This window comes from Macaca nemestrina, chromosome 11 (genome assembly GCF_043159975.1).
Source record: "Macaca nemestrina isolate mMacNem1 chromosome 11, mMacNem.hap1, whole genome shotgun sequence".
NCBI classification, from domain to species: Eukaryota; Metazoa; Chordata; class Mammalia; order Primates; family Cercopithecidae; genus Macaca; species Macaca nemestrina.
In genome coordinates, this window is record NC_092135.1 from 86,257,569 (window position 1) to 86,281,728 (window position 24,160).

The following is a 24,160-nucleotide window of genomic DNA, read 5'->3' on the forward strand; positions in this document are numbered from 1 at the left end:
TGCTATAAATTTCTTTTAAAATCTTGTTCCATTTAGTTTTATTGTTTTTAAAAACTTGGTTCTGACACTCTTGAGATTTTTATACCTCTGAGCCATTTCACAAAGTAGATCATATCAAAAGTCAGGTTATAAAAATTACAAAGCAATAGCAAGTTTAAAGACTTTAAACAATGGGAGAAAATATAAAAATGAGTAATCTTTAGCACTGTATGTAACGATTGGAAAAAGACAGTTATGAGGACTCATCTGTCTTCATTCATCCATTAAAGATGGATGTGCTTTGTAGCCATATATATATATGTATATATTTTTGTAGCCATATATATATATATATTTTAATCTCTTTAGGATCTTCCAAATCTCATGGATAGGAAAGATAGATCTCTAAAGAGGCTATGATATGCCTTTAGGAAACTGAGGATGAGGCCGGAGTAGTAAATAACTCCTACTTAGAAGGAGGATATAGGGTCTCATCTCTGAGAACATGGGAGTTAGTTATGTAAAAGTTCAGATGATTTTCAACATTGGGTATGGCAAGGAATAATTTCTAAAAACGACCTTCTTCCAGGTACTAGAGGCAAATGAATGAGAAATAAATACATGCTATGGGATTTTCCATTATTTCACAGGATGGAAAGTTTGATCTCTGTAGCCTGATTTGTTCTTTGGCCCTGAACTTGTTCAAGTTGAATTGTGTGTCCTGAACACTGATCTAGTTGTTCTCAAACTAGGATCAGCCAACCGTAGTGGTATGTTGATGTATTCTTGGGAGTTGAGAGTTCTTTATTATAATCTTTTAATATTATGGCTAAAAAATCCAAAATATCTATCTGTAAATATATAATGTAAGCATGGATTTGTTCATCTCATCAACCACCTTATTCCTAAATACTGGACTACCATGTGTTTTATTTTTATAATCACATTGATACCAAGTGATCATCTAAATGACATTAATTTTTAATGATTGTTCATAAATTCATTGCTTAAGAGTTATTTACAGAAAAAACAACTAGCATTTGTCCTCAGATTATTAATATAATTATTTTTATGTGTGCTTGACTGTTGTGATAAAGGGAAGAACAGTTAAAAGAGGACCCTAGCCAAATTATTAAGAGGACTGATTTCTGATATTAGCTTTAGTACCTCCAAACTATGAGATTTGGGGAAAGTCACTCAAGAGCCCTAGACTTCAATTACCTTGTATTTAAAATAACAGAGTTCAGCTGGAACTAGTTAATCTGTAAACAAATAGTTTCCATTTCAAAAATTGTGAAGTGATGCCTTTTTAAATGGAAAAAGCATTAGGGAGAAGAAAACTGATTCACTTACAGGGTCTTTGGGGGAAAATTTCTAGCACCACCTTCTCTCCTAATAACAGTAAAACATGGTGGGATATAAGAACCAAATACTTATTATTTTCTCTGTGCCTATCACGACTCTATTTTAACTCCTGTAAATGTGACTGTGACTCCGTGAGCTAGATTATATAATTCCTGTTGGCAGTTATAATTGATAGGCACAGAAAGCCTAAGGATGGAGTTTGGAATGTAATCTGGTCTGTCTGACTCTAAGCCCTGGATCCATTGTAATACATTATAACTGCTAGCTTTGCAAAATGCCTTTTTCCTTTTCTCATCTATTTTCACACTCAAACTAAAATTTAGTAAACTAAATTCTGAGCAGCACCAAGAATTTTAGTAAAGTCCTCTCATCCTTTAAGAACTTCTTATGCGAGGATACTCCTCTTCGCCCACTTTCCCATACAGAACTCTACTAAAGGTCAATTAGAATGGGCTGTTGTTTTTTCCCTCAAATCCTACACAGAAGTCCTTAATTCCGGGATAAGCATCTGAATGGAGCAAATTAGTATGGTCTGGGAGTTAAGGCAATTTTCACGTGTGTGTATGTGAGTGTCTGTGTGTGTCTGTTTTAAGGCATAACAAAGTCCAGAGATTAAGGCCTAGTTAAAAAATAAATGAGGACAAACCAGTCTGCTGAGGTGCGGCCAGAGCAGCAGCAACTGCCTGCTTTCTTGATAAAGGCTGTGAAGACGGCACGTTTTACTCTTATTCGTGTATTTCTTTTGACACGTTCCCCCTCTATGAAGCCTCAGAGGTGTTTTAAAATTGTGTTAGGAAACACACAGAGATAAGAAAAGGCAAATGGTCCTGTTCTAGTGTCTCAGGGACGAGGCTGGAAAGGAAACACCGCGCGAGTGGGGTGGGAGCGGAGCGGGGGCCTGTGGTTTTGCTTCTGTCCGGGCTAAAGGCTGAGTACGGCAGGGCCCCTCCTTCTGCAGATGGGTTTCTCCCTCATTCCACCCTCTACCCACCTCCGGTTCCGCGTGCACGCGCGGGATAGCCCAGTGGGCCCACAGATAACGACCATCGGAGATTAATGAAGGAAAGTCAGCGAGCTCGAACACAGGCGTCCCGTGTGGAAGTGTCCAAGGAGACCGCCAGAAGTGCGCAAGCCGGAGTGTGTGAGAGTTTCCTTCTCACCGAGAGGGGGAGCCCCGCGTTCCCGGCCGGGAGCGACCCGGAGTCCCGAGCCCCGCGTCCCAGCTGCCGCCAGAGCCAGTTTTGGATTCAGCGGATTAGGAAGAGGAGGGAGGGGGGAGAGCGCGCGAAGAGGGAGGGGACCGAAGCTGGAGGGTCCCGAGTCCAGCGCCGTGTTGACGTAGAGAAACTTTCCCTCTCGGCCTCGGAGACGGCGCCCCGGCTGTGCTGGAGCGGAGATCGCCAGGCTCGGAGGACCCGGCAGCTCTTCACGCCCCTGCCCGAAGCCTGACCTGACTGCATCTCTCAGTGAGGTACGGAGATTGATCTGGGCTCTTCCCTGGCTGCGAGCCCCGGCTCCCTCCAGGTAGCGTGGAATCGCTTAGAAACTGATACCGCGAGGGGCAGCGGGGGTGGACAGCTCCAGCCACCAGTGCCTGGGAAGGAGGGCGCGGAGCTGCGGGTAGCCGCTGCCGGGCAGGTTGTGAAAAATTAGGACAGCTAACGGCTCAGGGAGTCGTCCAGCACGAAAGGAGGCTAAGACCTGTTGACGCCTGCTATGGCAGCGCTTGAGGAATGACGCGGGGAGTCCAGCTAGGTCGGGGACGCAGCGGTCTCCGGGCTCGAGAAGCCTCATTAGCCTTTTGTGGTAACTTTGGTCCAGTGGCGGGGGGCCGGTGGGCAGGAGCTGCAGGGAGGCGGTGGGGCAACCGTGGATCAGTCCGGCTGAGGGTGCGTGGATCAGACTGGGCTGAGCAGGCAAGTCATCGTCGGGTCACAGCCAGGCGACCCAAGAGCGAACTTCCAGGGCAGCCTCCCTTTTGTTGGTGCAGGGAGAGAATGTGGGCATGGGGGCGGGGAGGCGCGAAGCTCTAAGGCCGGGCCGCGGATACTTTAAAGCCCAGAGCTGGGAGGGCCCAAAAGGAAGGGGCGGCGTCCACATGGTTACCCTGTTGCCGCGCGGGTCAAGTAGCTGCTTCTGGAGGGCGCAAGGCTTGGCGGGGGTGATGAACCCTTGGGTTCTCGCTCCGACTGCTAAATTCACTTGGCGGGTCCAGCTTCTCGTGGCCTTACTCACTACACGGATCAGAATCCGGAGCAGTCAGTTCTTTCTATTCTGCAGCTCCTGCGGCTGCCGCGCTGACTTCCCTGTGTGCGGGAGGGAACTCTGGGCAGGCTGGTTTTCTTGGAATGTGTTTACGATGTTGAATGGGACTTGAACAGGAAGCTGGACGCTGCAGCTGGAACTAGCGTGCCAAGGTAGAGTAAGGAAGACTTAGCTGGTGTTGGGCTTGGCGGGTCCACTTGGTACGTTGGGCAAACTCCAAGTAAATGAGGACTGGCAGTCAAGGTTCCCCTCCCTGGGTCCTAGTATTGTTTCCCAGCTGAGCTCGCTTTACTCTCATTTGCAATCAGACATTTTACATGCACTGTTTCAATCTGCAAGTTTGACAAAATATAATGCAATTTGGAAGGATTTAATAAATTCATTTTGTGCCTGCTTTTAAAATATGTTACACCAACATTTGAGAATAAAAAGTTACGGAGAATGTTCAAGTCATGACTCAATTCTAGGACTAGCAGGAGACCACAATACTGATGATTTTGTGTCTGTATTACAAAATGGGTGATTAGGTGCTTAAAGTAAGGGAGATTATTAGACAGAGTGAATGTGAGGAAGTAGAAAACTTTGAGAGGAATTGGAAATTCTTCAGATTTGCAAATTACTCCCTCTCTCTGTCAGCCTTTCCCTTTTCCCCTCATATGAACAAGTAGCCTTGTTGGAAAACCCATGAATTGGGAGAGTGCAGTCGCTGGTGACTAAAAGCTTTGCTGGAAACAGCAGACAGGCTAAGGTACTGCCCCACTGCATAATTAAAGGTCTCCTTGAGCTGTCCAGGAGTGTTTTCCAAGTTTTTACGACTGACAAGGAAAAAAAAGAGAGGAACCTGGCCGGCAGCCAAACTAGACTGAGCTCAGTAGCTAGGCATGAAAGAGACTGGGGAAGTTGCAGGGGATAATTGGAAAGGGGCTGTCGGTTGTACTTGGGGTTTCAACAAGAGGTTTCTTTTGCAATGAGAATTTTTAGGTGGCTAAGATCAGTCTGTTTGGCAAAAAAATAAACTAAACATAGAGTGCAGTTGGATATGACTGAGGAAATTACAAAAAGGACTCCAGGAGCAAAGTCTGAACTTTCCTTATCAGTGTTGCAGTGGAATAGCTGGGGGCCCGATGCTGTTTGTGCTGATCAGACTTTGCAAATGCCCACACTTTGTTGCTATTTGTCTCCTTGGACGAGATTTGCTGCAACTTCAATTCCTTGACTTTGGCCTTACTTTGTTTTCATAGCAGCAAGAATTGAAGACTTAGGGGTTTGAGCAGATGGTTTTCTACCTAAATTGAATAATTCAATTAGATATTCTCAACCAGCATAGATTTGAGTCATGGAATTAAAGTAGAAAACATATCCAGCATGACTTCTTTGTGCTTGTCAAAAGTGATCCTGATAAACAGATCTTGCTGTTTCATGTGAAGAAGTAGAAGGTGAGATGGTCTCAGTATTTCACACATTTGCCCTTTACTGCTTCCTAATTCCAAACCAGCCAGAAACTCAAAGCCTTCTCAGACTCTTCTTTATGTATTAAAGTTATGTTTCATCTCTCTCTTTTTTTTTTTTCTTCAGAGAAGTGGGTTGTAGGTTTACTATTGTGGGCTTAGGGGTTAAATGGTTGAAAACAAACAAACAAACAAACAAACAAACTCATGTGTTTTATATTTCCTCTGTATTTAAGAGTTTGAGATTGTGAATATTAGCCTGCTGTCTGAGACTTACTTTGTGAATCACACTCAGCCAAATGTTTTCCCTATGATTTCAGTTTTTCCACTTGCAAAGTAAAGAAACTTTCCTTTACATAATTACAAGATTATTGTGAGAGTTAAAGAGATGAAATAATGTTAATAGGCTTTTTGACATAAAGGTCACAGGATTTCTGACTCAGCTGACTCAGTTGAGTTTGTGGGGATAAAATAGGAATCCTTCTATGTTGAATACTCATGTAATAATGACATATCTGGATCTAATTTATAAAAATTACCACTTTTACATTTTAATCATAGCTTTAATTTAATCATAAATTTTAATTTTTGAGGATATAGGGGAGATTTTGTTATGATTAAGGCTGAGTCATTTTCTCAAACAGAAAAGAACAATTAACAAATTCATTTATTTTTATTTCAGTTTATACACAAGACCAGTTATTATTAAATTGCAGCTTAATTTTACCTTTATGAGAAATTACCAAGTATATTCACAGAACTTGGCTCTCTTCTCAGAAATAATACTTGAGAGGCTGAAATGTATTTGTGATATACAGACAGACTTTCTTTTCTCAATGGCCACAATAATTTTCTTAAGAATTTGGAGGATAGACTTTGGAGCTATTCATTAATAAATCCAGCCAATGTTTGTTGTATGCATATCATGCATCATCAGGCCTCTATTCCCATCAGCACCAAACTTCTCAGCTCTGTGATTTCTGTGCATGTTATTTTACTTCTTAAACATTTTACCAACATATCATTTATTGTCTATATTTCTGTCTATAATTTATGAACCTTTTCATTGTTGATTCATTATGATAATTGTGAAATATTTACTTTTTAGTGTGTCATGTCAATTAGTAAAATATACTACCTATTTTTATGTTTCATTGTATTGTGCTGCAGTCATGGATGTTTAACTTAACTCTTTTTCGGGTGAACAGATCAATTTATTAGAGAAAACAGAATAAGTATAGATGAATTGTTTAAAGGATAGTCTTTTGCTAAAATACCTAGTCATAGCTTTTATTTTTAGACTTTATATTATCATTAATAGTGAATCTGTAAAAAGCATGAGTATATGGGATACAGTAGTTGGGTTGAATTTATACTCAAACTTACACTATGGGTATCCTTGAACTGTTCAAGGATATATTAGGGTAATTTTAATAAAAATGTCAAATTTTACCTTTCATTTTAAATCAGAAATTCTTAAAATTCTTATCTCCATTGATGAATGGTAGGTGATTTAAATTTTACTTAGCAAAGTGGTGTATTTGTGATTCAATCCGCGATATTGCAATTTGTTTTCTAAAACCGCTAAAGGATAAAAAAAAAAGTAATTTTATTTCAATATGATAATGAATTCAAAGATAGTTACAGAAGCTAACTGCATAACTGCTATGAGCCGTGGTCCTTAAACATATTAGAGGCTGGTGGATCTAATAGTGTTTGCCTTAATGCATTTAGAGATCAGGAAACTTAAACTTTTTTCTATAAGAGTATAAAATATACTCAGATTAGAAGAGGAAAAAATGGTATAAACTTTGAACAGAGAAATCACTTCACTTTCAAACACTGGGGATATGAAATTGAAATCAGTCCTTTATTTTTAAAGACAATGGCTAAAAGTCATTGTTCCAGAGTAAGACTTAGAAAACAATGCTTATACTGTTTTCAGGCCCTGTTATTTGCTAGTTTTTTGTTTGTTTTATGCTTAAGAAATGTTTTCAGCCACTCTAATGATGCTTACCATGCATGATTAATTGTCATCAGAGGACAGTAAATTGACTCAAATATTGTGTGGGACAATAAGTGTCAATTTTCTGTTTACACTGAAATGGTATAGTTATGGTGAATTTGAATTTAGTTTTGTCTTTCAATATTGTATACTTAAGAATAGTTTTGAAAAGGCTGCCCTGATTTGCACACGTAATATGAATAAGTAGCTTAACTTTTATAGAAATTGTGATTTTCAGTGTATTTTGTGCTAAGTTGTAAAGATTAATATGGCTTTTTTTTTTTTTTGAGACGGAGTCTCACTCTGTCGCCCAGGCTGGAGTGCAGTGGCCGGATCTCAGCTCACTGCAAGCTCCGCCTCCCGGGTTCACGCCATTCTCCTGCCTCAGCCTCCCGAGGAGCTGGGACTACAGGCGCCCGCCACCTCGCCCGGCTAGTTTTTTGTACTTTTTAGTAGAGACGGGGTTTCACCGTGTTAGCCAGGATGGTCTCGATCTCCCGACCTCGTGATCCGCCCGTCTCGGCCTCCCAAAGTGCTGGGATTACAGGCTTGAGCCACCGCGCCCGGCCAATATGGCTTTTTAAAGGAAGTTTTGAATAACCTTGTATGTATTTTCTAGGATGCAACTAAGAGAGTGCATCTAGATTTCAATACCTGCCTTTATTTCATGTTTTTTTTTTTTTTCGCTATTAACATTATATAAATATACCTATACATCAGATGTATCACATGCCTCCTGATGAAGAAGTTCAGAGTAGACCTTAGAAACTTCCATGTTTTGGGGGACTACTTTCTCTCTGTCTCTCCCTTTGTCTCTGTTGTTCTCTCTCTGTCTGTCTCTCCCTCTCTGTCTCCATTTCTTTCTCTCTTTCTGTGTGTGCATACTTATGATACATATATATACTTCGATGTTTCTCTATTAGTGCTATAGTTTTTCTGTAGGGAAAAATAGCTTCAGTTAATTGATATTTTTGAGCCCAATTTTAACAACTAATTAAAAATGTTTCCCACATAAGTATTGCTAGAAATCCTAGAAATCCTTTTTTTTTTTCCTTTTTTCCAAATTCTAGAAGTGTTTTTAGACTTCTATTTATATCTCTGAAGGAAGAGAAAAATAGTTGGCAAGATCTTCTACCTACATTCTTGGTTGTTGTCTCCAATGATGGCATACTCATGGAAGCCTTTTCTACTCTTCTTAAGTAGAACACAAGCACATGTGCAGTTAACTACTGTAAGAGGGTAAATTCACTATTTAGAAGTTAGATACTACTGATAAGTTTAGAAGGTATTGTGAAGTGAGAATTTTATACAAATGTAGTGTTTTCCTGGTATGGTACAGCTTTTTCTTAATATTAGGTGTTACAATTGATGCATTTCTTGAAACTTCATCCACCAGTCCTCCAGGAACATCAAGGATCTTAAACTTTGCCAGAGCTACAAAGGCTGTAGCTTGAAGACTGTGGGCTCAGTCTTCACTCTCCTCTCTTACAGAAATAAAGACAATCATTTAACAGCATATATAATCTACTGACTGAATCATTAATGATTTGCCTGTTTATAGCCATATAATATTTCATGAGATAATAACTATTGTTCTCATTTGATTTATATTTAAATGAGATAATATCAATTTTAAATATAATTTTAGCAAAAATCAAACAGAACATTTGTAGTATGGTAGCAAACATGCAAATTTGGGGTAAAACATTGAAATAAGAGAATAAATGTGATTTTAGCTTCTCAATTTTTTCATAGCCATTTATAACCATCAAGAGATACCAAGTTTTAGGTAAAATTTTAATAGCAAGTAGGTTAATTTACCCAGATTTCAACCTCATGAGTTAAAACATAGGGTTATAAGTACTAATGAGAGTTTTGTTTAAGAAACAGAGTATTTTGTGAAGTGTCTTTAAAGGTCAAAGTATGTGTTATGCTCTGTAATTTATTTTATTTTTGTCTACTTTGAGGAGCTGTGTAGTAATAAAGGACTTTGGTTGATGATCAAACTCTCCTTTTACTCCTTGGTGATGTGTGTTGTTATAGTCATAAAGATGTCCAATAACATAAATATTGAACTTTACTAGTAGTGCAAATAAATTCAGAGAAAGTTTGACTAATTAGAAAGAGCAATTGCATAATTGAATTAATTTAAAAGCAATTTATTTCTATGCTGAATATGTTAAGTAAATATAATTAGAGGGTGTTTATGGATTATAGTCTCTCAGAATACAGTTTGAGAGAATTTTTAAGGAGTCACATTTGAGTACACAAATTTTATTTGAAATTATATAAATGCAATCTGAAATGGCAAAAGTCTGTTGGTATTTTGGATTTATAAAATAGCATCATTTTAGAATAACAATGGCTATTGCTTTAAATTTTTATGAATTATTTTTTTCTGTTTTAATGCATCACCATTACTGGATATATAGGAGAAAAACCTTTAAACTTCTTAACATTAAATCAGTAAGATGTCTCATATTGCTAATGTCTTTAATCATTTTAGAGGAAGAACTACTATATTTGTAAAGTCTGAGTTATCATAGGTTTAGTTGATTACATTCATGATCAATTTGGAAGAATAAAATTTCCTAAGTAGCACAGATAAGGTTTTAGAAAACAACATTTTAGACTTCATGTTGTTGGAAGTAAATGCTCAGTGCTGCCAAGTGAATATAGCACTCAGGCAAAAGTTTTCTCAGCAAGGCAATTTACTTCTATAGAAGGGTGTGTCTCGCGGATGGAGTAATGGCGAGAGCACACCAGACAAGGGAGGAGAAAGGGATCTTACTATTAATGCAGCTAATCCCTACTGCTGTGACTTTCCCCTATTGGCTAGGGTTGGACCGCACAGTCTAAGATAATTCTGACTATTTTAAAGAGAGCAGGGGTATGAGCTGGAGTGGAAGGGTGAGTAGTTTTGTGGGAAGTATGGTTATAGAGCAGGTGACTAAGGACAGAGCAGGTGACTAAGGATGACTGAGGACAAAGCAGGTGACCAAGGATGACTAAGGATAGAGCAAGTGACTAAGGACAGAGCAGGTGACTAAGGACAGAGCAGGCGACTAAGGACAGAGCAAGTGATAGAGGATAGGAGGGGATTGTTTACTGAAACTAGGGACAAGGACATGTAAAGAACGAGGAAGTTAAATTTTAAAATGGAGAACAAAGAACAGGGAAGCTCAACATGCTGACATATTGGTTTTTTGAAGAGGAGTTTACTGTATCCTACAATATAATGAATCTTTCTTTGAGATATGCTTATTCAATGAGATTTCATCTTTATTCAATGATTTTCTGTTCACTTATATACATTTGAAATCTTTTCCCCCTTCTCATTTTGGGAAATATAACTGTGTTTAAACTGTGAATCTGTAAATGAAGAGATTCTGATATGATACAGTTGAATTTAATAAATATTTATCAAATAACACTTGTTCTTTTTGTAGTTGTGTGATTAGCTGGTGACAGAGATCTCCTCTTTTTAACTTAAATAGAACTTGGTATTTCTATATAATTCTGAGGTACAGTGCAGAGGATGTTGAGGAAGGAGGGGTGGGGAAGGGGGGTATTCACAGGGTGAAGGGAAGCAGTGTATGGAAAGAATGTGTGGAGGTGATTCTTACACCAAGTCACAGAGGATGAGGATGAGTTGGGCAGGCATTGAAAAGGGACAGTTTCAGTCAGAGCAGGTGGGGAAGGCAAGAAGGCATGAAGCCATGAATATGGTTTAAGAGAACAACTTGTGGATTTTACAATTATAGAGATGTTCCTCCTTTATGTTTCCATGTTCATGAATAACCATTAGTAATTACATAAAGGAGTTTTAGCTAGATTATTAGTTTTAGCTGAATAATTTTAGCTGGATTATCTTGCAAAACAGCCATCTTGTTTTTATTTCTTTTTCCATTTCTCCAGACCTGATCAGCATGTAATTGGAATCACAAGGAGTAGGTTGTGCTCTCGATTTCATATTTATATTTAATTTCAGAACATGCAGATTAAAAAAATAGTTTATCTTTTTCACAGCATTAACTATATTGGGAGGAGTTATGATTTGACTGTGCATCTTGTCTTATATTTATTTTTCATATCTAAAGAACAGATATGTTAAATAGTTATCTCCTACTTGGTAATAAGTAACGGTGCCAGTATTAACAATTTTTATGAATAATATTGAAAAAAATATTTTTTTCCTGAACATATGGAAACTTGAGAGTTTTTCTATGCGTCATTGACTTATTTAAGATTATATATTTGGTTATATGGTGTGCATTACTTACTGACCATTGTTGATAAAAAATGTAAATGTTTGCTAAGAAGTTTGGAAAATAAATTTGGAATATATACAAGTATAACAAATTACTATCTTATGAAGGGGACCTATAATTAAAACATATATGACATAATTTAGTTCCCTATATTCCCTTCTTTTTGCTTGGCTTGACCATTCTGTGAGATACACTATTTTAAAATTAGTTTCTTATTGATGTTTGATTTATTTGAAACTAATGATTCAACTTTATTTTTGAAATATATGACAAGAGCAGCCTCTTTAAACGTGTTAATTTAAAATAGTTAATATATAGAGCTTCACATTTATAAATCAGTTTAGTAGGTCTAAACCACCTTGAAGTTCCAGGGATGGGTCTAAGGTAATAGTTTTGTACTTGAAAATTGACAATACCGTCAAGATCACAATAAGAAATAATGGTATTTCAGTCTCTTTCTGGCTTTTGACTTCACTTTGTGTTTTCTGTAATGGTAAGCATCAAGCACCACTGACACTTATTTGCTTCCCTGTCCTGTTGAATGTCCAGGTTCCTGTTTGTTTATTTGTTTATTTATTTATTTATTTATTTTAGAGAAAGGGTCTCACTTTGTCACCCAGCCTGGAGTGCACTGGTGCAATCATAGCTCACTGCAGCCTCAAACTCCTGGACTCAAGTGATCCTCCGACTTCAGCCTCCCAAGTAGCTGGAACTATAGGTGCATGCCACCATGCATGGCTAATTTTTAAACTTTTACAATTTCTTGTAGAGACAGGTTCTCACTGTGTTGCCCAGGCTGGTCTAGAACTCCTGGGCTTAAACAATACTCTGGCTTTGACCTGCCAATGTGCTAGGATTACAGGTGTGAGCACTGTACCTGGCTCCAAGTTCCCTTTTAATGACACTTAATGACATTGGATTAAACCAGGTGTGATTTGTACCTGAAGTTAACTCTTCTTTCCATTTCTTGCATATCCATTTGCAAGAAGCATGTTTTCACTTTTGAGAGCTATGTCACCTTCCTTGTACTGTGGCATACATTATTGAAATCTATTCCTTATTCTTCTTTTCCCTGGTGTTATTCAAATGTACACTCTTTCCCACATAACTCAGGGGAAATCAATCCGACTCCTAATTCAAGGGAATTTTAGATTAGGTTCAGCTAAAAATCTTAGTGTTTCTATGCCCCTTGGAAATGGTTGTTCCTTGTCCCAGTTATAGTCATATATCACATGTCAGGTGAAATGGGAGGACTAAGGGGAAGTGGGTAGAAAAGATTTAGTTCCACTTAGCAAGTGAACATTGGATGAGAAAGCACATGTTGGCTTTTGATATTTGTCCTATCTGGAATATATGCTTCAAATTGATACAGGGATCATCTTTTGTCACAAGGAGATTCAGCTTGAGGGCAAAACAAATGCCTTAAAATGGCAGAAAAAAATATAAAAATCTTGGGTACTTGATGGAATCATTCGGTTCTTGACTCCCTACTATATTTCTGGATTTACTGCTGTGTGAGATAATGAATTTCTTTCTTTTTCAAACCCACTTGAATAAAATATTTGGCTACTTAAAATAGTATCCTAATTATAGCCATTATTAAATGGTATCTTAATTTTGTAAGTAAAAGTTTTAGAAGTAGTAATTTAGATTATTGAAGAAACTTTATAGACTACTTGGGTTTTATAAATTTTAGATATGGTTAGTGCTGTTAGTCTATAAAAATTTATTATTCAAATCACCATGCATTAAGTTTTTAATACAGTAGATATGTCAATCATCTTACTAAATTCATTTTTAAATAAATAAATTAAGCAGGAGGTAGAGACTAGCAAAACTAGGAATAATCTAACAGGCTCAGACAATAGAGAACTAAATTTAAAAATTTTTGAAATATAAATTTGTAATCTAATCAGTTCACAAAATTATACCACTATTTATTGGCTGTGTGGTATCTTTAGTGTTTTGGATACATTAAATATACATAAAGAAACATTAAAGCAATTTCAGTGCCTGGTCTGAGTAATTTAAAACTTATACTGTGATGTTAAGACTAATTTGTAACTATTTAAATATAAAAGATAAAGCTGATACAAGTAAAATTTTAAAAAAATGGTAAACTATAGTTCCACTCACAGAGGTATAAAAAAATACAGACATATAGTAAACTTTTAAGTAAGAGCTAGTGACAAAGATTTTCTCCTTGATCAAATCCTGGCCAGGCTCTTGTGCATCCTCTTCTCAACCAGGTCTTGACTTTTGGGCTTCTGTGTTCTAATCTGCATTGCCAAATTTAGCAAGAATTCTGCTAAGTCACTTTGGCCATCCTCAATATTTGACAACTCTATGTCTAATCAGGATCCTCACCCTCCACCATTTCCCAGATGATATCTCATCACCCTGACCTTCATTCAGCAAGAATCCTAACTAGTAATTTTTCTTCCACTGTCTTACATCCTGCTATTTGGCCACAAATTTCTACCTTTTCTTGTAGCATTTGAAGTTGAGCCTAATTTTTCTTACTCACTGCAAAACCCCATTGTAGTGGTCCCAACACCTATTATGATGGTCCTGAATAAAGTTTGCCTTCCTGTTCTTTAACAATGTCATGAATCATTTTTTTCAACACTAGTTTTATAAAACTCTAGTTCACTGGAACCATTAGCAATTTAATCTTTTTCTGCTACCAGGTTCTTGACCTGACCCACCCTTTACAATGACTTAGCAGTATGCATATTGGTTTTTGTAATGTGGTCTAATCAAAATAAGGAGATATATCTCTCTTTGTCTTTTTGCCCTGAAGGTGGTAGGAATAACCAAAATCTGAGAATTGACAAGAGCAGGGATGAAATATATTTTGGAGTATTATAGCTCGCTTTAGCTGAAATAGTTAACCAAGTAGTTTAAGCAGGAGGTGGAGGCAAGCAGAACTAGGACTAACCTAATCTGCTGAAAGAATAGGCAAAGTGTCATAATGGGCAGGTTTGCTGGGAATGAGCGATGTGAGAAATGAAAAGCCAGAGGTTGTGTAGGCAGTGCCCTTAAAGAGAGTTGGTGAAACTGTAGGTGGGAATGTCACAGATGCTGAAAGCCTGCAGTAAAGCTGTGTGGCAACTGGGTCATTGGTCAAGACTGAGAAACGCTAATGTATTAGAATTGTTTTCAGTGTGGATGTTAAAAGCATGGAGATTGGGTTGGAGAGAAACGTAGCCAATAACTGGGAAACCTAAAGAAAGTGATAGAGACATTAGAGAAGCAGTTATTGATGGCAACATTTGAAGTAACAAGACCTCCAACATTACTGTGATTGACTTGTGCATATTAGTTTTTTGCATAAGAATGCAATAAACATGCTTGAGATGCTTTCTTTATGAGATCATGACCTTCATTCATGGTAACTAAGGAAGTCACCACACTGGGGAAGCTAGGCAAGGGAGACCAGAGAATACAAAGTGCTGCAATTCTCAGAGGATTACTGTTCTTTTGGAAATGATTGCTTAGAGATTGTCCTGGGGCCCCCCTCTGCCCTTACAGAATAGGAGTACCCTCTGGTGACCTTTTCTTGTTTTAAAAGGGAGCCACATTCTTGGGGGTTTTTGAATGAGAATAAATGCTGCTTGGTATGGAAATTATCATAAAGGAACTCTGCTTATGGAAGAGTTTGGAAATTATAATAGAAAATATAACTTGGCTCACAGCAGATATAAAATGAGGGAGAGAATGTATATCTAGATAATTCAATTTCCAACTCCCACTTGTGCTGAAATAATCAGATAAAGTAAAAATAGCACCCTTCCTTAATTTGTCTCTCTCTATTAAGATCTTCATAGCATCTGTACCCTTTCCCTAATCTATTTTCTTATACCTATGAGTTGACACCAAAATGGATTTTTCGAACAAGAGAGTAAAGATAATAAGAATAGTATTTAGAGTGCTATGTCCTAAGCATCATGCTAAATGTTTTTTACAGTTTACAAATTATAAAGAAACTTGTCTGTCTCCATAGCCAGAAAGCAGTGGAACCAGGGCAATTGGTAGGATGGGAAGTAATTCGTCTCAACCACCGTCCTAGCTGAAAAAGTGTGCTGTTGAATGCCAACTGGACAATTAAGCCAGCTTTGGTAGTTCTCTTTACAAGTGAGAATGTAACACCTTTGAATTACCTGAATTCCTAGATTCCTGGCAGATGCTTGATTCCTTCTTTTTTGTCCCTCTGATGGCACAATGAGCTACTCATTTCCTGCTCTTAGGCATAGCTACTTGTACCTCCTGTATGATAAGACATTTGTTCATTTTATCCTCTTCAGTCAGATAAAGCATAAAAATTAATGCATTGTTTAAGGAAAAAGTCTCAAACTATGTTTTTCCTCTGCTCTCATACAACAACAATCAGCACAGAAGACTTCTGTGACCAAATATGTGTTTTTTTCCCCCCATCAATAAACAGTGGACAGCAAATGAGTGTCCTCTAATTCAATTCTGACATTATCTATCTAGAGATAATGTCGGATCCCACACGTTGAGGGCTCATTTCCCAAGACTGCCCCTCATCCCCCTCCAACACTTGTTGGAAGTCCGGGCCTCTGAAACTTCTGACCGACTGACTTCAAGCTGGGGTTCCCATGATTCCCTCTTTGGATTTGATTAATTCACTGAATCAGCTCACAGAATGCAAGGAAACACTTACTTATGTTTACCAGTTTATTATAAAGGATAATAGAAAGGATGCAGATGAAGAGATGCATATAGGGTGAGGTATAGGGACTTACATGCCTTCCCTGGGTGGGCCACCCTCCAAGAACCTCTACATGTTCAGCTATCCAGAAGGATACTCTCTGGACTCTTTTTGGGTTTTGAGGGAGGCTTCATTATATAGGCATGATTGAAAACCGTGTAGAAATGTGACTGGACAAAGCATATGATCTAAACCCAGAAAGGCCTGTCCGTTCAGACTTTTCTTGGCTCCTCTGTGTAGCATTCCTTCCTTTAGGGTATGGGGGAGGACTCTATCTGTAATGAGTGTTTTGATTCACAATCAAATTAGAGTCCTGCTTGGACAGGTAAAGGACGGACAGGAGGTCAGAGAGGTTTCCTGAGGCCTAAAGTGCCCCAGCATTGTAACAAGGATTATGAAAGTTGGGAGACAGGAACTGTGGATGAAAAACAATATATATGGTGATACCACACCCATTGACTATGTTTTGTCTGCATATTGCTTTGACTTTTGCCTGATTTGATTTGTCAGGATAGTTAAAATGTTAGGTGAGATAGTTTGATTTCTTCTTTTTTAAAAAAATTTTCAAAATTTATTTTCGAGACAGTCTCGTTCTCTCGCTCAGTCTAAAGTGGAGTGGCGCAGTCTCAGCTCACTGCTGCCTCTGTCTCCTGGGTTCATGTGATTCTCTTGCTTCCGCCTCCTCAGTACTGTGCCACCACACCTGCCTGATTTTTGTATTTTTAGTAGAGACGGGATTTCACCATGTTGGCCAGGCTGGTCTTGAATTCCTGACCTCAAGTGTTCCGCCTGCCTCAGCCTGCCAAAGTGCTGGGATTATAGGTGTGAGCCACCGTGTCTGGCTTGATTTCTTCTTAATCCCATTTTTCCTCCTTGGTTTTGTCAAATGATAAGTTTTGGGTAAATAAAACCTAAGATATAAAATTACTAATATCAATAGTTTCTAATTGTTCAACATGTACTTTTCACTTAAGTATTTGACAACATTTTTCTTCACTGAGAAGATGTACTAGATAACCTTAGAGAACATTTCAGCCCTTAGGGTAGTCTAAGTTTTAACTTTAAATAGTTTTTTTTTTTCTTTTTTTTGTCAAAGAAACCTAAAACCGATTTCTTAATCAAAATACCATATTCAAAGTTGTCCTAATTTTGGCAGTTGATTTCATCATTTTGTCTTTCTTTGGTAACTTAAACTGTTAGACATTTGATCTCTTGTGGTATTTCTTGCTGGGGTATTATAAAAAGGTTCTCTTGGCAGGGGATTTGACATTCTAGTTGTGAGAGAAGATTTCTTGGTGGAAAGCAATGAGAGTGTGCAGAGAGTGGGTCAAGTGTGTAAGCAGGAGGAGAGAATGTATGGTTTAGCTACAGAATAGGAGACTGAAAATAGAGCTAGAGAATAGGGTAGAAAGAAAAGAGGGACTAAAATTGCTGGAGATGAAGCCAGTGAGTCAGGGAGTCATCTTGTCAGACTTTGCAATCCAAAGTTTGTACTTCATTCTAACAGCAATTCAAAACCATTTAACAAAGGTTATAATGGAGTTGGTGACAAGATGTCATCATCTGCGTTTTAGAAAGAGCTGAGTTATGTCTGCCAATATGTCTAGGCAAGAGGAGGTGGAAGCCTAGTTTAGAGGGATGACCATAGGAAATGACTTTATCCCAGAAATATTAAAGAGGAAATAATGTTTTGTACTTTTTGTATATTTGATGACTATCAATAATTGTGGGAGGGAGACAGTAGGATGTAGGCAGGAAAATGGTGTACATCTTGATTCTGAGTTTTCTGGTTTTGGTAACTTGGATGTTTGTACCATTTATCAACAGAATAAATACAACAGAAGCAGAATTATTGAAGGAAAAGAATGATTTTGTAGGTGGTCAATAAATGATAGCTAGTATTATTGTGTCGTGAAACTATAATTTTTGGATTGTTGTATTTAAATTTTACAGTAAAATTATATGCTATTTTCATTTTGATGAACAAATATGATATTTTATGAAAATAAATTTATCCACAATGATAAATACAGGTAGAACAACTTCAACATAGTATGTAATTTGTGACTTAGAAAAGATATAAATTAGGATACAGAATTAATTTCTGTTTTGACATATCTCCATCAAAAAGTTGTATGTTTTCAGAAGAAAATACACACCAGTTTAAAACATTGTATAATTTGAAGTGAGATACATCTCCTTTTTCGAGAATTTTTTTTTTACACAAATAAAATGTAGTAGAAGGAAGTTTATAATTTAAAATATTAATATGAAACAAAATAAGAAAGCCTTAATCCTAAAATTATGTATGAGAAAGCTACTAAGATTTTTAGTTTACATGGGTCAGTAGTTTTCTTTTTAATTGTATAATTAATTTATGCTGCTGAAACACATTTAAGAATACTGAAGTTTAGTATAAAGGAAAAAAGGCTAGTTTCCCTGTTTTGATTTGCATTCTTCTTTATTGTTTAATTATAATTGAGGTCATGTACCCCACACTGGTTTGTAGACTGAGTTCTTTTCACATAATGTACTGTGATGTACAGCCATTGATTTAGGCGTATGTAATGATATGGGAGCAGGAAGAACTTCAGGAGGAGAATCCTGTGGATCTCATTTCATGAATTCAAATTTGTAGTACTATTAAAGATAAATATGAAATGCTGTGGATTGATAACATCTAAACAGAAAATTAGTAATAAGAGAAACATGAATCATTTGGCAGTGGTTTTTGTCGGAATCAATAGGCCGGCAATTTTTCACCAGTAGACAAGGATGAGTACATTATAAACTGGGTGTCATTGTGCCAGTCCTGCCCCTGGGCTTTATCTCTCACTCAGCACTCTCAAGAGTTGTTTCATTTTTCAGTCCAATAACTATGTTCATGATTACTAAGGCCTACAGTCTGAATCATTTAGGTCTTTTTTTTTTTTTTCTTTCCCCCGGGTGGCGTGCATTAGCATCCACATGTGTTCAGACTCAACTAATTTGATTATGAGGAGAGACTGTCTGCAACTGTCCTCCTGACATCAGCACCGTCATTAAAGTAACTTAACATTGTGGACAGAATCTATTTTTTAGGTGTGGTATTTTAAATGCATCATTTCCATCAAAGGCTAATGGCAAGCTGCATTCTGCTTTGTAAATTTACATGGGAAAGTCATTACCACAGAAAAATGTTTTAGAAACTAATTCTCCTCAGTATTAAAATGAAAACATTACAAAAAAAGCTTCTGACCATATTTTCCCCAACATTTTTAAAAGGTTAAAATTTGAAAAACAAGTATGTGAGTGTGTGTATGTGTGTGTGTATGAGAGAGAACAAACCCACAAAACAGAAATGCACAAGAGCTTTGTTTTTTGTACCCCCTTTACATCTTATATACTAAACTTCTGCAAGTTCAGTACAAAAGATGAAGTGAAGTATATAGTCTGTGAGATATTATAGAATGTCAAGATGAGTTATTAAAGACTTACTGAGATACAGATAGACCTGGCTCCTTACCAGACATTCCCATGGTGTGTAGCCTTACTCCTGGCTCTATCGCTTGCTAGTAAAGGGTCTTAAGAACTCTTATTTAACTCTGAGATTATTCAGAGATTATTTAGCTTTTCTAGAATTTTTTCTTGAATGTAAAATCAGGATAATGGCCTGAACCTTGTATGCATCACTGAGAGGTATAAAAGAGAGTATCTGCAATGGTACTTGTACATTTTCATGGAGCTTTTTTGTGTGCTCCCTCCCTTAGCCCCAGATTATTAGAGTTTGTGTTTCTCTGTTTAGCTTGGAGAGCAGGCAGCATCAGATTTTCTTGTTTTCCATCTATCAGATCACCATGAAGCTCCTAAAAACCCATTGTTAACATTTATATTGTTACTTTGTTGTTCTTGAAATTGTTCCTTTTCACAGTTTGAATCCAGTGGCATTTTTCTTTTTGATCCTGTATTTTGGGAGATGTAACATCATGAATGATCTCTGTGTTAAGAAGGAATTGGCCAGGCTTGGTGGCTCACACCTGTAATCCCAGCACTTTGGGAAGTTGAGGTGGGCAGGTTGCTTGAGCCAGCAGTTCAAGACCAGTCTGGGCAACATGGTGAAACCCTGTCTCTCCAAAAAATACAAAAAATAGTCTGGCATGGGTATGTGCACCTGTGGTCCCAGGTACTCAGGAGGCTGAGGTGGGAGGACTGCTTGAGCCTGGGAGGTTGAGGCTGCAGTGAGCCAAGATTGCCCCACTGCACTTCATTCTCGGCAACAGAGTGAGACCCTCTCTCAAAATAAATAAATAAACAAGAAGAAATTAAGCTATAGTATGTTGAGATTCCATCTCAATATAAGAAAGAAGCTTCTGATAATGGATCAAGATTGATTATGCAATAATGATGCTCTGTTACTGAACCTTTTTGGAGAAAGGCTGAGTAACTACGGGTCAGGGCTATTGTTGAAGAGTATCCCATAGCTTGTCTGTAGCTTAAGACAGTGAGTGAAAAAAAATTTTAAGTCCAACTGTGATAATTGAAATTTAAATTGAGTGATCAATCTTGTGGAATAATGTTTGTAAAATAAGGGAGAGCCAATAATTGTGTGCTAAGTGGATGAAGACTGCTGGGCTTCCTTCTTTTACTATGCAGACCTTCATTCATTCAACATACTTTTTAAAGCTTATTTTTTGTTATGTGCCAACTACTGTGCTAGATTCCTCCAAGGTATTCTTAATGTCAGAGAAGAGTGGATTTATAAGCTTAATCTGCCTTCTGCAAGTGTACTTCCTTTGAAGTCTTAAATTCGTTAGAATCTGGCCTTCTGCTTCATAAAGTTTGTTTTAAAGTAAACCTACAATGAGGCAATTTCAATCCTCTAGGAATATGGGGTATTAATTTCTGTGACTTCATTTACTCCTAAACTCTGTTACATTTCCTAAGTGTTTATGTGCCTCTGTTAGAGTTCTGTGGCTGTGGACTCTGGGGAACCATTCAAGGTTTTTAAGCAAAATAAAAGGAAGGGAAAAAGAAGAAAGGAACATGATACACTTTGCACTTACAAAACCTCACAGCTTTGAGCAAGACAGAATGAAGAGTTATGAGAATAAAGCAATATAAGTAAATTAGAAAATGTTAAAATAGTCTAGATTAGAGAAGACGAAGACCTGAATCTAAGAAATATCAAGGAGGTTGAAGAAGAATCAATCAGGGTGATGTTTAATTTATATAAATTGTTGGTTGATTGGATGTGAGCATATCAAGAAGAAGAAATAGAATCATGTGTAGATTGCAAGCTTGCTTGATTGACTAGATTGCAGTAAAATTCACCAAAACAAGGAAATATAGGACAAAGAATGTGATTGATTGAAAGAAAAAAGTAAGAATTCCTCTTTGTATTTTTGAGTTTGAGGTGTTTTGGGGATATTAAGGGAGAAGTCCTCTATAGTAAGTTGCATATACCATTTGGAAGTAGGGGGAAATCCTGAGATGGAGATTATTGTCGGTGGCATGAAGTCATACCACTGAGAGCACTGATATTTGAGGAGAATCAGAAAATGAGGAGCCAGTAATAGACACTGAGAAGAAAATCTGAGCCCTTACTTTCAGTACCAGAGGGACATCTTAAACCTCAGAGGAGCAAGCTAATAGGGATCTAAACTAGGATCATTTTAGAAGAGATAGAAAAGAAAGGACTGACTTGAAAAATATTTTAATAGGACTTAACTGTGTTAAAGATGAAATTGTATCTGATATTTGCCAGATATTTCTAGAAATGGTCAGCTTGGCTGGCCAGGGCTTTGTGTTCATTTTTGGGTTGCAGCTTTCCATGTCCACACAGTTCCATACCTGAATTTGAATAGAGATTTCAGAGGTCTGGCAAAATGAGTTTCAATCCTTGGTCAAAGGATAAAGAATTTTTGGCCTCTAACTCAAAGAATTATGCCCAGTTCCCCAAATAATATTTTTGCAATTGGTTATTGGTTTCCAGAAATACTTTTTTTTTTTTTTTTTTGAGACAAAGTCTCGCTCTGTTGCCCAGGCTGGAGTGCAATTGTGTGATCTCTGCTCTCTGCAACCTCTGCATCCTGGGTTCAAGCGATTCTCTTGCCTCAGCTTCCCGAGGAGCTTGGACTACAGGCACCTGCCAACATGCCCAGCTAATTTTTGTATTTTTAGTAGAGACGGGGTTTCACCATGTTGGCCAGGATGGTCTCTATGTCTTGACCTTGTGATCTGCCCGCCTTGGCCTCCCAAAGGGCTGGGATTACAGGCGTGAGCTACCGCACATTGTGGAGTTACCTTTTCCTTTTTGTGACTTCATCTTGAGCTTTGCTGATTCTGATACCATTTTGAATTTGACCACTCATTTAAAAGAAGTAGAGATACCTAGAAATAAGTATGAGTAGATGTGTCCAATTTTAACAAAATTGATTTTCTCAGTTACTGAAAATTATTTACTATAAAGTTATCTTAATATTTAGAAAGCATTTTATGATAAACATTATAAACATGTTTAATATTTATATTTATATATTTATAAATCTAATATTTATATGTATATAATAAAATGTAAATAAATATAACAAATTTAATATTTATATGTATATACTTATACATATAAGTATACATGTATAAGTATATGTACTATAATACTTAGACATGTAATACTTAGACTTATATGTAAGTATAAGTATACACATATATGTACTATAATACTTAGAAGCATTATATATTATAAATATATATACTTTACATATTTATGATATATATTTTATTAATACACATATATTTTATTAATACACATATACTACTAAACATTTCTTAAACTGGCTTTTTAACAAAATAATTCTGATGGAAAAATAAAGAATTGAGAGAAATACAGCATCAATATAGACTTCTAATTACACTTGTAGTGAGGTCTTTATAGACAGCTCCTTTAATATGATTCAAAAACACCATACCTAGATTTGCTATTATCTTTCTGTTATGTCATGTCTCTTTATGTTTTTCTTTCAAATACCTAAGTACTTTAGAAAATGTCTAAGGCTTTTTTTTTTTTTTTAATTTCTCCTAAAAAATACCTGTCTACATGTTCAGAATGTGCAGGTTTGTTACACAGATACATGTTTTCCATGGTGGTTTGCTGCACCTATTGACCCATCCTCTAAGTTCCCTCTCCTGATCCCCCACCCACCAACAGGCCCTGGTATGTGTTGTTTCCTTCTCTGTGTCCATGTGTTCTCATTGTTCAGCTCCCACTTATAAATGAGAGCATGTGGTATTTGGTTTTCTGTTCCTGTGTTAGTTTGCTGAGGATGATGGCTTCCAGCTTCATCCATGTCCCTGGAAAGGACATAATCTCGTTCGTTTTTATGGCAACACAGTATTCCATGGTGTATATGTACCACCTTTTCTTTATCCAGTCTATAATTGATGGGCATTTGGTTGGTTCCATGTCTTTGCTGTTGTAAATAGTGCTGCAATAAACGTATGTATGCATGTGTCTTTATAATAGAATGATTTATATTCCTTTGAGTAAATACCCAGTAATGGGATTGCTGGGTCAAATGGTATTTCTGGTTTCAGATTCTTGAGGAATCACCATACTGTCTCCCACAATGGTTGAACTAATTTACATTCCCCCCAATGCTGTAAAAGTGTTCCTATTTCTTCACAGCCTTGCCAACATCTATTGTTTCCTGACTTTTTAATAATTGCCATATTATTGGCATGTGCATTTCTCTGATGGTGAGTGATGTTGAGCTTTTTTTCACATGATTGTTCGTTGCTTGAATGTCTTCTTTTGAGAAGTGTCTGTTCATATCCTTCACCCACTTTTTGATGGGGTTGTTTGTTTTTTTCTTGTAAATTTGTTTAAATTCCTTGTAAACTCTGGATATTAGCCCTTTGTTAGATGGGTAGATGGCAAAAATTTTCTCCCATTCTGTAGGTTGCCTGTTCACTCTGATGATAGTTTCTTTTGCTGTGCAGAAGCTCTTTAGTTTAATTAGATCCCATTTGTCAATTTTGGCTTCTGTTGCAATTGCTTTTGACGTTTTTGTCATGAGGTCTTTGTCCATGCCTGTGTCCTGAATGGTATTGCCTAAGT

The 24,160-nt window shown here is 37.2% G+C and overlaps 1 protein-coding gene and 1 long non-coding RNA gene across 22 annotated transcripts in view; one reads left to right on the plus strand and one right to left on the minus strand.

Moving 5' to 3' along the window:
- Nucleotides 1-2,464, minus strand: part of LOC105468247 (uncharacterized) — a 135,386-nt gene extending 132,922 nt beyond the window's left edge. Inside the window, exon 1 of the long non-coding RNA XR_011609916.1 lies at nt 2,336-2,464. This is a non-coding gene — a long non-coding RNA (uncharacterized lncRNA). The remainder of the gene's footprint in view (nt 1-2,335) is intronic.
- Nucleotides 2,465-2,501: 37 nt separating this feature from the next.
- The window catches only part of LOC105468244 (GULP PTB domain containing engulfment adaptor 1), a 307,355-nt gene continuing 285,696 nt past the window's right edge, over nt 2,502-24,160 (plus strand). For 6 of the 21 annotated variants that reach the window (XM_071073044.1, XM_071073048.1, XM_011718347.2 and 3 more), the window contains exon 1: nt 2,502-2,815. The gene's annotated coding sequence lies outside the window, so the exon portion shown is untranslated. Of the gene's footprint in view, nt 2,869-3,476; nt 3,762-3,795; nt 5,046-24,160 lie in introns of those variants that run through there. The other 15 variants (XM_071073045.1, XM_071073046.1, XM_011718350.2 and 12 more) reach the window with 12 other exon arrangements.